At 46.9% G+C, this 13,599-nt stretch overlaps 1 protein-coding gene across 4 annotated transcripts in view; it reads right to left on the reverse strand.

Annotated features, from left to right (window-relative positions):
* The window catches only part of ZNF831 (zinc finger protein 831), a 104,223-nt gene that overhangs the window by 69,761 nt on the left and 20,863 nt on the right, over window positions 1-13,599 (reverse strand). The window contains exons 2-3 of one of the 4 annotated variants that reach the window (XM_059132541.1): window positions 2,722-2,921; window positions 439-562 (exon numbers count right to left, since the gene is read on the reverse strand). The exons of 2 other annotated variants lie outside the window; for them this stretch is intronic. The gene's annotated coding sequence lies outside the window, so the exon portion shown is untranslated. Of the gene's footprint in view, window positions 1-438; window positions 2,687-2,721; window positions 2,922-13,599 lie in introns of those variants that run through there. One more of the 4 variants, XM_059132543.1, reaches the window with a different exon arrangement.

The following is a 13,599-nucleotide window of genomic DNA, read 5'->3' on the forward strand; positions in this document are numbered from 1 at the left end:
AGCACATGCCCCCTGAAATCAGCCCACCCTTGGGGGAAGGAGAAAAGCAGCCCAGAGTGCCTCAGGGAAGCAAGGGGCTTCAAAGCAGAAATTCCAGAAAGAGTGCTACATTTCTGACACACCTGCCATGATGATTATTTTGCTCTCCCTGAAGCCTGTTCTGTGATCACAGCAAAACCGACGCCCTTTAGGAGCAGCTGATCCCTGCCGGCAAGATAACGAGCCGACTAACACCTTCCTCCAGGGGGATGGCACTTTTCTCAGGGAGAAATCAAAGGGCCGCCACTAATTTTTCTCACTCTGAATCGAGGCAGTAGCAGGTCCTATTATCCCCACTGGCCTAATGGGGAAACTGAAGCACAAGGTGGAGAAGGCAGGCATGTCAGGCAAGGCTCGGGGAAGACCACGTGGTTGGCAAGACTCACTCGAGGCACTCACCTCCTTGCCATCCTGAGGGTCCACGTGCGGAGAGCGTGAAGCACCCCTCGCCTCCTCCATTCTGCAGACCCGCACCTCCTCTGAGCTCCCCAAGCTCCTAATACTCGTTGGGATGAGTGTGCAGCTTTACAGGCAGGTAAATGGAGAGGCATCAGAAAGTTATAGGAAAGTGACTATTTCCAAAGCTCCCTTTTTTTTTTCTTTTTTTTTTCAAAAACAACCCATAAAGGGGCCTAGGGAAAGAAAGAGCATGGAAATGCCACAAATAGGTTCTAAAAATGCATGTTTGCGGCCATGAAAGAGAAGGCTTTGGAGAAACGTACCCAAGGTGTTAAACACATTGAACTTTTCAGGAAGAATCTGGTGCTGAGTCCACTGTTTTAGCTACAAGTTTCCCAAGCCACCGTCTGTCACCTGCTGTGCCGTGTGGGGACCTCTCAGACCTTTACTTCCTCCCCATCCTTGGGTAACTGGGGTTTGCTGCAATACTTACTTTTTTCTTTTTTTAAGTTTTTCTCTCTCGCTCCTTTTTTTTTTTTTTTTTAAGTTTGTTTATTTATTTGAGTAATCTTTACACCCCATGTAGGGCTTGAACTCATGACCCTGAGATCAAGGGCTGCATGCTCTTCCAACTGAGCCAGCCAGGTGCCCCTGGAATATGGTCACTTTAAAAGGGAGCTGTGTGCACGAGAGTGTGAATGGGCTCGGTGCAACTAAACTGCACACTTAAAAACTGTTACAATGATAAACTGTATGTTGTGCGTATCTTACAACTTTCAAAACGTAGGAAAAAAAAAAAAGGTATGGGATGGATGGGTTGCTGTATCATTACCCAATAAGCCAAAACCTTACACTCACACAAAAACCTGCCCAGGGACGTTTGTAGCAGCTTTCATCATTAATTGCTAAAACTTGGGAGCAACCAAAATGGCCTTCAGCAGGTGGACGGAGAAGCTGTGGTCCGTCCAGACAGCTCAGTATCACCCAGCACTAGAACCAAATGAGCCATGAAGCCGTGAGAAGGCCTGGAAGAACCTTCAGTGCATACGACTAAGTGGAAGAAGCATGGCTGAAAAGACTACATCCTGTATGATTCCTACTACATGACTTTCTGGAAAAGGCAAAACTAGGAGGTAATTCCAAGATGAGTGGCTGCAGGGTTTGATGGGAGGGAAGAAGGCATGAGCAGGTGGGACGCAGAGGAAGCTCAGGGCAGTGAGCGATTCTGTCTAATACTGTCGTGGCAGACACGTGCCATTATACATTGTCCAAACCCACACAATGCAGAACACCAAGAGGAATCCTAATGTCAACTCTGAACTTCAGTTAATAATTACGTATTAAGGGGCACCTGGGTGGCTCAGTCATTTGGCTCAGGTCATGATCTGAGGGTCCAGGGATCGAGCTCTGCACTGGGCTCTCGCCTCGGTGGGGAGCCTGCTTCCCCTTCTCCCTCTGCCTGCCTCTCTGCCTACTTGCGGTCTCTCTCTCTCTCTGTCAAATAAATAAATAAAAGCTTTAAAAAAATAAAAATAATGACGTATTAATACTGGCTCGTCAACTGTCACAACATTCCACACTAATGCAAGATGTTAAACACAGGCCAAAGCAGACGGAGGCTCGGGTGAGCGCGACCTGGGAGCTCTCCGTACCCTCCCTTCATTTCTCCATAAACCTAAAACCATCCTTAAAAAACGAAGTCTATTAATTTTTAAAATTAAAAAAAATCAGAACAATGTTTTAAAAGACACATGAAAAGACGCTTATCCTTAAAGTCAAGAACCGCAAGGTGTATATATATGATGCCCTGTTTTGCCTATCAGAGTAAATTAAAGAATATATTCTTGTAATAATTGGAGGAAAAAAGAGATTATTTTTCCTTAGAACTAATATTAAAATATGTAACCGTCTTTATATACGTGTATCTGTGGGGACCTCAGATGATCTAGCACAACTGAGTGGTATGGTCCCATGCTGTGGGGAATCATCTCCAATTTAAGATCTTGACCTGGGCCACCTTCAGCTAGACCCTCCAGATCAATCAGAGGCTCTTCCCTGTGCCTTCCCTCAGGGCTAGCCATGGCTCCCTGGGCCTCTGGCGAAGACTGGCAGGTCAGAGCGGGAGGGCAGAGAGCCGGGACGGGGCTGGTTCCGAGGGAGCGCCTTCCCTCTGCTGAAAGCCCAACGCTCGTCAGGCAGCATCTCTGGTCAGCTATCCTTGGGGCCCACGGGCCCTGGTTGAAGACCCATCTCGCAGACTCAAATTCCAGTTCCGACACTTACCCGGCTGTGTGGCTGCAGCAAGTTCCTTTCCCGTTAGGCTTCTCGTTGGTAAAATGAGGCTGAACAAGGATGAGAGAGAGACGCCCCACAGGCTCCTAAGACAGCGTAAGCACCAACGGGGAACAATCTGCTGACGGTTACTGACATTTCTTTTTTCCTTTTCCAAGTTAATCACTTTCACTTTGGTCAGCCCGAGGCATCTAGCAGCCAAAAGAGAGGATTTCTACAGGCTGGCAGCAGGCATAGCTGGGCCTTACCCAGTGCCTGCCACGTGTCAGTCAGCAGCCCCAGTGCCTTCCAGGGGCGAGTCACCCCGTACACACCAGGCTCCCGCTTCGGAAGGCACCACTGGGCTTCCAGGGGAGCGGGAGGCTGCAGGAAGGAGAGACTTGCCCAAGGGCAAGCTGCTGGGGAGCGTGCTCCCTCATGAAGAAGGGAGATGGACAGAGAAACCCGTAAGTAAGCTTCAGCTTCCCACTTGCACAATAGATTTCTGGTCAGACATTAATCTTGAGAGCAGATACTATTGTTGAGGGCGAAAGGTTTTTCCCAATTACTTTCTCTCTTCATTTGACGTTTTGAGTTCCAAGACAAGGGGACCTGCACCTGGAAGGAAGTGGTCCCTGTGTCTGTGTAAGGCAGAGGAGGACACAGAGGCATACACAGACAGGCAACGTGAAGACCATGCAACCAGACAGAGACAGAGGGGTGCGGCCGCAAGCCAAGGGGCCCCTGGAGCCACCAGAAGAGGCAAGAGATGGGAAGGAGCCTCCCAAAAGCCTGCAGAGCAAGCCCCGTCCTGCCCACACCTGGATTTCAGACTTACAACCTCCAGACCGTGGGAGACCACACCGAAATTGTTTCAAACCTCCCAGTGTTGCAGGGGGACTTGGTTATAGCAGCCCCAGGACACTCATGTGGGAAACAGAAGAAAATGTTCCAATTGCTGGCTCTGGAAGATGATGAAGGGGTCACGGGCCCAGAAGAGGAAGGCAAGCAGGACAGGAGAAGGTGTAAGGCTGGGCAATCCCGGGCTGTCCCCACTCTGTTGAAGCCCTCTATAAGGAGATGGCCAGAGCCAGGCAAGGCTGGGCAGAGGGAGACCTCTGGGGCTAAGCCATCCGGAGCTGCCACAAGTCCTCCTGGAGGCTGAACAGGGTTTGGCTTGAGGCTCACATGGTGCTGGGAAGGGGGCTACGTGGTAGGAAGAAGAGCTCTGTTAACAAAACCCCAGAACAGGCCGAGTAGACCACCAGATGCCATCTTGGAGACGCTGTGGGTGAAGGAGCAGCCAAAGGATGTGAGATGAGGAGGCCCAGGACATTTCTTCTAGTTCACTCTGCAGAGAAGTTAGAGAGAGGGGCTTGGGAGGCAGGCTGCAAACCTCACTCCGCACTTATTCGTGCTGTGACCTCGGATGACCTGCACAACCTCCCTGTGACTCAGTTTCCTCACTATAAAATGGGGAAACAGTAATACTGTTATACAGTAATACCACCCCACAGGGTGGTGAGAGTTATGTGGCTTGGAAGTGAGCCTGGCCTAAAGTGCCAGCTCAAGAAAGTCAGTAAACACGTACTAACTTTCCTCTTGCCTCCTGCTAGCCAGGAACAGGGCCTTAGAGAAGAGCCACTTAGCCACAGGCAAAGGACAGGAGCGCTCTGCTCTATGTGTGTCCGAGCCGCAGAGTGAGTGCTCTTTCTCCGTGCCATGCAGTTCTCAGAATCATTACACTTAATGGCTGTATATTATTAAGCATTGGTCTGGACGGCCCGGCACATAGTAGGTATTCAATAAATAAACTGCTGAATGAGTGCAGCGCTGGAGAAGAGGAAAAAGAAATGGCTTAGCTTGGATGGGGAGCTGTGGCAGATTCAGTGCCCCATCCAGTGACTGCCCACCCTCTCCCCTTAAGAAAGAAGTCAACCAGAATCAGGGCCGAATGAAAGCAGAGGACACTCCCAGGTCCCGTGTCCCCACAGAATCAGGAGTGAGGGGGAGGTGAGGCTCGTGCCCAGACACTCCAGTGTAAAGAGAGTCCTCACCTGACACGAACCAAACCATGCTGCCCCCGTCTCTCACCTCTCAAAACAAAGGTTCATACAGCGGGGAGGTTGAGCAACAGTAAAACTAATCATTTCAATCTCTTGGCAGTGCCCCTCGTCAACTCCACAAGCAAAGAGCAGGGTAAAAGAAGCGGACCTGAAGCCCGCCTGGTTCTCACTCCATGAGCACCTCACCGCTGAGCGCGACCGCGGTGCCGGCGGTATGTTTAACGCTCCATGCCCTGAATAGACAAGTCCCCGGCCGCACGGGGTGCTCAAACAAGGAAACAAGATAAGCTTTAACACCAAAGGAAAAACTGACCGAGTCTGAGGTACTGAGAAATACTGTTGGCAGGTTGCAAAAACCGGCTCAATCCCTCACTCCTCACTGTTTCCACAGCCTTTGCAAGAGGTCTTTGCTGCTCTTCCCATTAAGATCCGGAGACGACTTCTCTACCCCTCGACTCTGGGTAACAGAGTGGCATTTATGATCATGAGCTGGTTCCAAGCCTGGCACTCAAAACCCTCCATCTGCCTCCGCTCTGGTTCAGCCATGAGAACAAGCCCCAGTGAGCCGCCTGGGGGACAAGAGCCCACGTGGAGCCAAGACAAGCCTTCCCAGGGAGGCCGCCTCAGTCCTGCCAGGCCCCAACAGAGCTAGTTGCTGCCCACAGACACCTGAGTGATCCCAGCCAGGATAAGACCCACTCAAATGAGCCCGGCCTCAGATTCTGACCCACAGCATCATAAGCTCAGCAAACAGTTGTCCTTTTAAGCCACTATGTTTGGGGATGTTTGTCAGGTAGCAAGAGCTAACTGAATAGTATGATAGCAACATGGTGCCCACCTGAGGAATTCTGAGGGTAATATTGACCAGCGGTGATTTTTGCCTTACCACAACCCTCACAGGCTGTGGCTCCACAATAAGCCACTTTCCCTGGGATTCGCTGCTGGGACAGACAACTGCATCAGCGGTGAAAGGGGTCAGAACTAATTAGTTCCTCTGGCAGTGGCACAGTACTTTGTCTTCAAATATCGAAAGGTCTTGACATAGAGTTTCTTCAGTTTCCCTTTTCCCACCATTGGTCACCCTCCCAGGCCAACTGAGCTTTGATGATGGCCTCTGTGTCTGATCTTTGCTCTCTGTTTTTTCACCCACTTCTCTGAAGGGCCCCCACAGCTCATAAATTAGCATTTTAACCTACAGCAAGATTATCTTCCACTGGTTAAGGCAAGTACTTGCATGCTTTTCGACATCCATTTGAGATCAACACTGGTTGTTGGAATGCAAAAGAAACAGCTAGGAGAGAGGCCACAGGACACAAAGGACAGTTCTCCTGGCTGAGAGAGCTGACGGCAGGGATATCCCACTCTCTTCGGCTTAGAAAATACTATATGTTCTGCCCCACTTGGTCTCATCAGCTGGACGTTGTGCCAAAATGATGGGGGTGTTCTCATTCACAAACTCGGTTTATTTAGTAAAATATTTCAAACAAAAAGCGGTAGACTCTATTAGCACTGCTCAGGATGACATCAAATAGAGGAGTCCAGCTTAGTTTTCACGTATTAAAAATTCATTTTTTGATCCATTCAAGTGTTTATGGAGCATTTACTCTGGGTCAGGTGCTATTTCATGTGTTGACTTCCCTTATGATACAGCAGTACACAGAGAGCTGAGAGAATTTTTTTAAATAAATTATATAATGCATCAGAAAATAAGTATTACAGAAAAAGGTAGAGCATGGTAAGGAAAGGTAGGAGTGAGGCGGGGGAAGAGGCAGGCAAGGAGGAAGGGCTACCATTTGAAATGGGATGGGTCAGCTAAGCCTCACCTAGAAGGTGAGGTCTAAACAAACATAGGAAGCTACTGATGGAGTGAGCCACAGGGGTATCTGGGGGAAGAAGGTTTCAGACAGCAGGAATAGCAGTACCAAGGCACTGAGGTGGGAATGTATTTGGCATGCTTGAGACACGATACCCTAAACGAAAAGGAAAATTCATTCACAGATACCAACCTGCCCAACTTTATTTTGTGATTTTCTCAGGGACAGTCCATTACCCTGAATCTTTGTTTCCTCAGCTGCCAAGCGGGAAGAAAAAAGTCTAGGTACAAAGTGACCTACAACTGTAGGTATAGACTGACCCTTCTCAGTTCAATGACAAGAGGCTTGTCCCTATCACCCCTGTCACTATTACTTTCCTCTAAGGCAGATGGAGAAAGCACAGCTTAGAGCTGTCTCACTGGCCAAGAGATGGGGAGAACTGTCCTCCAGGACCACCTCCCTTTATCCACAGAACACGAGTTTGTTAGATGTCGTGCATCCCAACACCAGTTCTCTGTATCACGGGCCTGATGACACTGGAGGCTTATCATGACCCCCTGCAGCTCAGAACCCATAAAATAAATGGTACATTAACACAATTCATGATCACCTGGCAGGCTATAAATAGATTTGTGTGTTTATGGTATGAAACATAATTCAGAATATGGTATTGGAGATAGTTACTGTTTTCTATAATTATATTAATTAGGCAGGAAAACTGCGAACAGATGTAGTGCTGAATTCAAAGCAGAATAGGAAAGAGGGTTCCAAATGTTGATCAGATTCAGAAGATTACAAGAGTTAACCCCTACCTATTCAACTGGCCACTTTGGGAATGTCCCATACAGGCAGGCATTCTCTGTACATACACACCTTGTGTGCACTGCGTGCAATGCACAACTACATGCAATGCACAGATCCACCTTACAGGGGGCTGTGGGCTCTACTCATTAAAGGCACAAAGATGATCTCTGGCTGACAGGCAATGGTATTCCTCAAACTTCTCCATCTTTTGGCAATTCCAGCCTGCACCAAACTTTTTCAATTAAGCTACAATTTACATACGGTACTATTTACCTTTTTAGTATACGGCTTTATGAATTGTGATAAGTAGATACAGCTGTGTAGCCACCAACAGAACGGAGATACAGAATACATCCTCCTCCTCCCAATTACCCCACATCTCTTCTGATCAGACCCTTCCCTTCCCCTAGCCTGGCAACCACAGATCTATTTCTGGCCCTATTGGTTTACCTTTTCCAGATGGGATAAAAATGGAATTTATATTTTTCTAGTAACTTTTCTAGTTGGACTTCTTTCACTCACCATAATGCCTCTGAGATGCACCCAAGTGGTTGCATGTTTCATTAGTTCATCCTGGTTATTGCCGGGTAGTATTCCAATATGTGGGTGCGCCACAGTTTGTTTACTTTCCCCACCTGTTGGGTGGGGTCTGAGGAAACCCAAGGTTGCGGGGTCAGGACATTCACCACTGTCTAACAGCAAGGAGACCATCCCTGCCCATGGTGGCAGTGGAAGCCATATGGGGAGCACTAACAGGGCATCGTATGTTTTCCAGGCACGGCTATCTCCCAGGAAGATATCAGTGATGGCCCAGTGGGGAGCGAAACCACCCCCTCCCCAAGGACCAACGAGAAGCTCCTCCTTGGGGGTTGAGACGGGGTGATCAACCTGGCCTTCTCTCCACCCGCTTCTCCTGCTGAGCAGTATCCAAGAAAGCCAGCTAAAACTGAAGGTTGAATCATCCAGGCTCATATAACACAGCACCAAAAAAGTCCACATTTCAACCAAAACTCATTTGTCATACCAAGAAACAGGAAGAAAGTGACTGGAAAAAAAAAAAAAAATCCACAGATGCTAACACCAAGATGTAAAAAATGTTGGAATTACCTGACACAGATTTTTAGATCAGCTATCATAAAAATGTTTCAATGAACACTTATGAATATGCTTGAAACAAATTAAAAAAATAGAAAGTTTTGGGGCACCTGGGTGGCTCAGTGGGTTAAAGCCTCTGCCCTTGGCTCAGGTCATGATCCCAGGGTCTTGGGATCGAGCTCCGCATTGGGCTCTCTGCTCAGCAGGAAGCCTGCTTCCTCCTCTCTGTATCTGCCTGCCTCTCTGCCTACTTGTGATCTCTGTCAAATAAATAAATAAAATCTTTAAAAAAAAAAATAGAAAGTTTCAACAAAGAAGAAGAGGAGGAGGAGGAAAAGAACCTAATGGAAATCTTAAAACTGAAAAGCTCTCTAACAAAAATTTTAAAAACTCAATGGATGGGCTCCAGAGCAGGATGGAAAGAACCGAAAAAAGAATCAATGTATTTGAAGATAAAGTAATAGAAATTCCTTGTCTGAACTATAGAAAGAAAACAGGCTTAAAAAATGAACAGAGCCTCAGGAACCTGTGGAACTAACAAAAAGTGTAACATTCATGTCATCAGAGTCCTGGCAGGGAAAATAAAAGGTGACTGAGCTCAAACAGTATTTAAATAATGCTGAAAACTTCAATTTCGCAAAAGACCTAAAACTTACAGATTCAAGAAGATAGTGAACCCCAAACTAGATAAAACCAAAACCCTCACCAACATACATCAGAGTCAAACTTCTAAACTCTAAAGACAAAGAAAAAAAGTCTTGAAAACAATGAGAAAGAAATGACACCTTACCTAAAGGGGAAAAACCATTCTAATGACAGCAAATTTCTCATCAGAAACTTGGAAGGCCAGAAGGAAATGGTACATTTTGAAAGGGCTGAAATAAAGGAGCTGTCAACCCAAATTCTATATCCAGAAAAAAAAAATCCTCCTTGAATAAAGGTGAAATCAAAACATTATCAAATAAAAGAGAACCAAGAGAATTTGTCGCCAGCAGACCTACTCTAGAGGAAGAGCCGAAGGAAGTTCTCCAAACAGAAAGGAAATAATAAAGTAGGAAACTTGGAACATCAAGAAGGAAAAACAGTAACAGAGTAAAAATACAGGTAAATACAGGTAATATTAGTATACCTATAAAAATACTTTTTTTTTATAGATTTTATTTATTTATTTGACAGAGAGAGATCACAAGTAGGCAGAGAGGCAGGCAGAGAGAGAGAGGGGGAAGCAGGCTCCCCGCTGAGCAGAGAGCCTGATGTGGGACTCAATCCCAGGACCCTGAGATCATGACCTGAGCCGAAGGCAGAGGCTTTAACCCACTGAGCCACCCAGGCGCCCCAAAAATACCTATTTTTATACTTATAAAAATATACGAAAATTCTCAATTTCCTTTAGAATTCTTTAAATGATGACTGATGGTTGAAACAGGAAGAGCAGCCTGATGCGGCTCTAAACACAAGCAGAATATTTAAGATAACCATAAATGGGGAAGGGTAAATGGAGAAAAAGTTGTTACACTTCATTCCCAATGGTAAAATAATGACATGAGGGGACTCTGATGAACTACATGTCTACGATGTCATACAGACAGCAACCTCATACTCAATATGGGGATATCCGATGGAGTCAGGCCACAGGCCACAGGCCACAAACGTGGTCTCTCTGAAACTGTACAGCCTAAGACCAGAGATGATGTGTCTGTAGCCTTCTTGACAGAGAAACTAGGGCCCCAGGAGTCAGAGCACCACCCATCTGTGGCTGGGGGTCTATACAAGGGGCTGCTCCCTCAGCAAGACCTACTTCCCACCACACAGCCCATGAGCTCTGAAGAGCTCTGTCCCTACCGGTGTCCAAACTCCCAGTATACAAACACATCTCCTGCTTCCTGCCTGCCCTCCAGGGTATTTACCTACTGTTTACCCAGCAACACCAGACAAGCTCTAATCTGGTTAACCTAGTTAACTCCTCTGCTGTTCAATGGCAAAACCACAGCTTCCCCATTAAGGTCCAAATCACTTCCAAGTGTGCCCTTTCTTGGATAATCTCTCTACCCTACGGTACCACAGAGAGTTTCTTATATCTTAGAGTTGGTCTTTTATGACAGTTCATTGTTCTTATGTTAAACTTCTGGAGTGTCAACTACTGTGGTTTCTGTCTCCTGATTAGACATAGATTACTACAGAATTCCAGGAGTGGTCCCAGGACACAGATCCCTAAAGATGGGATCTAGGGACTGATCTGGTCATGCCCCTGGACTTGAGTGTGATGGTAAGTTCCTTGCCAATAAGAAATGTGCTGCTGGTAACCCCTGACATGCAGTGGCGTTACAATTAATCAAGCTATCATCTGTGGTTGACTGTGATTAAGTGCCAACTGGAGCACGTTCCTCGGAAGCTCGAGTGCCTTCTGCTCTTGCCACATGGTGGTAATGAGGACTACAAAGGCTGTGGTGTGGGATGAACGTTTCTAAGTGCTTATGGAGAGAAAACGACAAGCTCAGGTCTGTTAACTCCTACCTCAAGTCATGGTCTGAAAAGCAGACAGCCTCCATGACAGCCCTAAAAAAATCCCTTCTTTCTCATAGCCACAGGGCTGGCATTGCTGAAAATCAAACACAAAACATAATGGTGTAAGTTGCTGAATTAAAATGGCAGCTGAATTCACAGTCTTGCCAAGTTTCTCATGTGAAAATTAGGCCATTAATGGGGGAGAAAGAAGATTCTTGAAACGTGGAATAAGGAAATCTTACTGGACCTCAAGAAATTGACAATGTTGACATCTGGGTCATCCTGAGTCCCTCTTAGCAGCAGCAATAGATTTCCCTCCGATGTCCAAGACCTGTCTCCGTCAGTTTAAAAAGCCTTGTGATACCCTCACTTGGGGCAGACACCTTGAAAAGGGATGTCCCTTCTTCTCTGAACCCAGCCTACCAACCCCTGTTGCCAGAAGACCCCTAACAAGAACCATGTCTCAGCATGACTGGGTGGACAGGTATACACTGTGACCCTGGAGGAAACAGCTTATCTACCAAAAGAGCTGGAGGCCTTTGCCAATACATAGTCACAGAAACATGGGGAATATATATGTGGGAATGGATTCTCAGGACATTGAGAAATACATTAGTGAGGGGCCACTTGGGTCTCTGAAAACCTTTGTGGTTGCTATTTTTATAAGCCAAGCATGACTGTAGGGGATGCCACCCTTGGGATAGGCTCCTTGATTTCAATGTGATGTCTGAATCCCAGTATAGCAAAGGCCAAGTGGCAGAACTTAATTGTCAAAGGCAAAGTAGGCATGTCAACCACACAGCAGGGGGACATGTCAGTAGTCAGAATTCTTTGGGCCTCAGAGATCTTTAGAAGTGGTTGCCTGATCCTGTGTCCTTAAGAGCGAAAAAGGTGGAGGCGCCTGGGTGGCTCAGTCAGTTAAGCACCTGCCTTCGGCTCAGGTCATGATCCCAGGGTCCTGGGATCAAGCCCTGTATTGGGCTCCCTGCTCAGCAGAGAGCCAGCTTCTCCTTCTTCCTTTGCCTGCCGCTCCCCCTGCTTGTGCTCCCTTGCTCTCTCTCTGTCAGATAAATAAATAAAATCTTTTTTTAAAAAAAAAAGTGAAAAAGATAGTCAGCCTGCTAGGACATTGCTTGGTCTACATGGCAAGAAACACTCTGTGGTAGTAAACAACCTGACTCAAGTCACCAAATGGACAATCATGACCTTGTATCCAGTTTTCAGATCTAAGTCAGTTCACAGGTCAGAGGTCCCTGAAGGACAGGAGTGCCAGGTCCCTGAAAGAGGAGCCCCTGCTTTTGCCACAAAGACACACTCGATCTTCCTTCTAGTCTTCCCCAGAGGGACCTTTAGCCACATACTAGAGTGACAGTAACTAGAGGAAAAACTAAATACTCAAACTTTTTAGGGAATACTACCTAATCCAAGGGTAAAGAACACATAGCAGCTGAGGTCCTGCCCTGAGGGCAAGAAAACTCTGGAATGGACCACAACCTCATGGCCACCTGCAGAAAGGACAGCAAGAGGAGCTTTCTGTGGGGTCTCTATGCATGCAGTACCGAAGGGTCTGTCTACATAGAGTAATCATCCTCTACTTCTTTCTTCTCCTTCATACTTTTAGATTTTATGCATGAGTTATTATTGGAGGTTAACTTTGTAAAAGTTGTAAACTTGGTCTTTAGGGAAGAGAATATTCAGGAAGCCCTTGACTTACTCCGGGTAGTAATTAATATATCCTGTGATGGATATAATGACTATTTACTCTTATTTTGAAAGAGTTAAAACTTCTTCAATTGCAGGAAGGAAAGATGTATCTCGTTAGGCAGAAATACAGTGTTGTTTCATTGTGTTAAGGAAGTCCCAATATGTACATGGAAGCTGAGTGGCCCCAGGGGCAGGCCATGTCAGTTATGAATTTATTGCCTGTCAGTACCAAATGCACCCTTCGACATATGCTATACGATAAACAGTGCAATTCCTTTAAGATTTTAAAGAGGGCACAATGTTAAGGGACATTCCAGGAAGAAGAGGCTTCCTACAATTTTTAGCAGGGGCCAAGGAGAGGCTCAGTGGTGGGGTGCAAGGACATCTGCCAGAGCCCGCCCTGCCGGTCCCCACACACACGCCCCTGCGATCCTGCAGCCTCAGCCTGACACTGAGCTGTCCACATCCCCACGCGCAGAAATCAAAGCCTGCCTATGGCTGGAGAGTCACACGGTTGTGCAGCTCCTTCTGTATCCTGTGCGCAGCCCTCCAGTGGCTGCGGTGTCCACAGACAACCACTCCACCTCCCACCCATGCAGCCCATTAGCTCCAAAGGCCTCTGTCCCCACTGGTGTCCAGATGCCCAATGTACACCCATGTCTCCTATTGTCCGTCACCTGCTGACAGCCTACAATCCGGAATGTGGCCTATTGTTCACCCAGCAACTCCAGGCAAGCTCCAGTCTGGCTATATCAGCCAGCTTCTTTGCTCTTCGAGATCCAAGCCATAGCCTCTCCGATGAGGTAGGAACCTCTTCCAAGTCTGTCTTTCCTCTCAATCCTAAAGTACCCTACAAATTTTCCTTACATATTATAGTCACTCTCAACAAAGGATATTACTTC

Source organism: Mustela lutreola, chromosome 9 (genome assembly GCF_030435805.1).
Source record: "Mustela lutreola isolate mMusLut2 chromosome 9, mMusLut2.pri, whole genome shotgun sequence".
NCBI classification, from domain to species: Eukaryota; Metazoa; Chordata; class Mammalia; order Carnivora; family Mustelidae; genus Mustela; species Mustela lutreola.